The sequence below is a fragment of the Acyrthosiphon pisum genome, unplaced genomic scaffold (assembly GCF_005508785.2).
Source record: "Acyrthosiphon pisum isolate AL4f unplaced genomic scaffold, pea_aphid_22Mar2018_4r6ur Scaffold_21184;HRSCAF=23247, whole genome shotgun sequence".
In the NCBI taxonomy this organism is placed as follows: Eukaryota; Metazoa; Arthropoda; class Insecta; order Hemiptera; family Aphididae; genus Acyrthosiphon; species Acyrthosiphon pisum.
The window spans coordinates 4286-7182 of NW_021770623.1; positions in this window are offsets into that span (position 1 = coordinate 4286).

The window sequence follows — 2897 nt, forward strand, 5'->3', positions numbered from 1 at the left end:
ATTAAAGACACAACCTACAAAACCGTTATCATGTTTTTTTTGCAAGTGCTTTGTAGTTTGTAGTGTTTTTTTGGTTTTAAGTAATGACTTGATCGGAAACCGAAGCACGACAAAAAGTCACCATAGTGAATACCAACATAAATAGTGCATACGGTAATTAACAATATTTCAACGACAAAAAGCCACTTAATGGTATTACAATTAAATTATCAAAATGAATTATTTTTTTAATTGTTTTGGCGCCAATTCGTTAAATATATATGATATTATAGGAATTCAGATTTCAGATATTGAGCTCTATTTCGAACGGTACAAAATTTATCTAGTGAAGCAATAAATTATAATTATTCTAAAAACAGATCTTAATTTATCGTCATTTGTCAAATACTCAAGTCTACTTGAGATAGATTTTCCTACATTTTCTTCAAAAATTAAAGTGTAACAACTTTTTAGTTCCTACTTTTTGATATAATTTTTTTTTAAGATTGAGAGAGTTTAAATCAAATATGTGGAAAAGAAGCTCAAATCGGCTTGGCAACCTATTCAAATTCCTTTTCAGAATTCTTGTCACTTCTCTAGATTAATTGATGTAGGTATTTAAAATATCAAACAAAACTACACATTTTAAAGATTTGAAGTTTTGTGACATAAATGTATATTGTATATTGTATCTTTGTCTTTGTCTTTGTCTTATTTCTGTATATTATATTCAATGTTTTTTTATATTATAACAACTCAGGGACGGCCTGGGAGAAAAATTCAGGCCTGAAAAATGTGCTACCCAGGCCATATTTGACAGTTCTATATCTACGTCACAACTTGTTGGATTGATGTGAAGGAGCTGATCATATGTTTATCATATGTAGTGAACACAGAACAGCTCTCAATACATATAAACCAAAAAGAATAGAGATTTGAGCAATTGAGCTTATAATAAATTTCATATTTTAATCAAGTTTCATTGAATAATAATGAATATTATTGGAAAAATTGCTATATAAAGTTGGATTGGACTAAAAAAAGATTATGAATAAAATTTAGAGAGTGACCACCGACCCGCACTCATATGTGCGAAGTTGTCACACAATTCTCTCGGACGAAGCAAACCCAAGAATAATAATAATGCGGTCATGCGTCCCAAAATAACAATCTTAAATGAGCAATTATAGTTATTACTTATTAGTTATTAGCAGAGCCTTACTTAGGAATTTTGGGGCCAAGGCTGCAGTGCTCGGAATGGAAAACTTTCAGAACTACCTACCAAGTATCTACCTACCAGCTACCTATACAGTATTGAATTTAGACATTTTGCGCCCAGGTGCAAAAAAAATTTGGCGCCCCTGTACGGGGCCTAACCACGGTAAATATTAGTGATGGGTTATCATGAACCTATTTTAGATTTAAGTTAAGAAAAGAATATCTATTTTACAATAATGTGTGCTTTTTTAGAAGTACAAGACCTCAGATATATCTTGACACGTTTTAAACACGAGAATGACTCGTGCAATTACTTGGTAGGTACATATTATATCATTCTGAGAGATACATCTATATAAGGGTACATATATGTATACGGTATGCCTATTAAATCATTTTTCCATAAAAAACAAAATATATCCTGAATAGTTTTAAGAGACACGAAATAATTTAAATTTGCATCAATTTCATTATGCCTTGAAATAATTTCAATTTTAAAAACTGTAATAATTCACAAGGGAACAAATTTTCAACCACAAAAATCTTGGCACCCGGGGTAGTTATAGCCAGTGCATCACCCTAAATACGGCTCTGGCTACCCAGTCTTGTAAAAAATACTTTTGAAAAAGTATTAAGATACTAATACTAGTATTTGAATAAAAAAGTATTAAAAATACTTTTAAAATACTATTATAAAAATGAATTTTACGAATACTCACGGAGTATTTGAATAAAAATACAAGTTTTTTTTTAAATTTTATGCTATATAATATATATATTATATTGTACATCAATATAGGTACCTATTAGGTTACTACTTACCATAGATTTTAACAATTACTATTAACATGTCTGTCGTCATTACTGACTATTTAGAGATAAATACATATTCACATATTTCATTCTGCATTTAGATATATTTCAACTAATATTGATTAAATGTTTACGAAAAAATAAAATAATAAGTGGTATTAAATATTAATATGCAACTATTTTAAAATTATTAGATTTTCAGTTTTCTTAAAAAATTCCAATACAGAAACCATATAAAATTTGATGTGGTATTTTTTTAATTTTAAACATTATTATTACCTACTTTTACTATACATACAAAAACATAATATTAGTTTTCAACGAAAACAATATTATTTTTACTGATGTCAATTTTTTGTGAAAAACTATAAATTAAAATTAATAAAATGGACTTTATGGTATTTTAATACAAGTATTTAAATTTTGTTAAAAATACTTTTAAAAAGTATTTAAAATACTTATAAAATACATTGAAAAAATTGTATTTAGAATACCACATAAATACTTCACAAAATTATTTAAATACTTGTATTCGAATACTTCACAAGACTGTGGCTACCTACCTCCCAAAGTTCTAACTACTAACCAAAATATAGAGTAAAGTCGCTAGCCAGAAAGAGGAATAATTTAGCGTTTATAGTTCAACGTTGAAAATTTAAGTATTTTTCTCTTACAAAATATGATGAGAAAACACATTGGTACCTATTCAATTATTGTAAAACCAAAGATAATCACAATCAAATATCTAATTTGCCATGCTATATAAGTAGATGTATCTATGAGCGAACTTGGCTTATACAGTCAAAAAATACCTTAAAAAAATAAAATTTTTTTTTTTTAAAAACATGCTTTTCTTAATACCTACTACTTAATACATGAACGAAAAA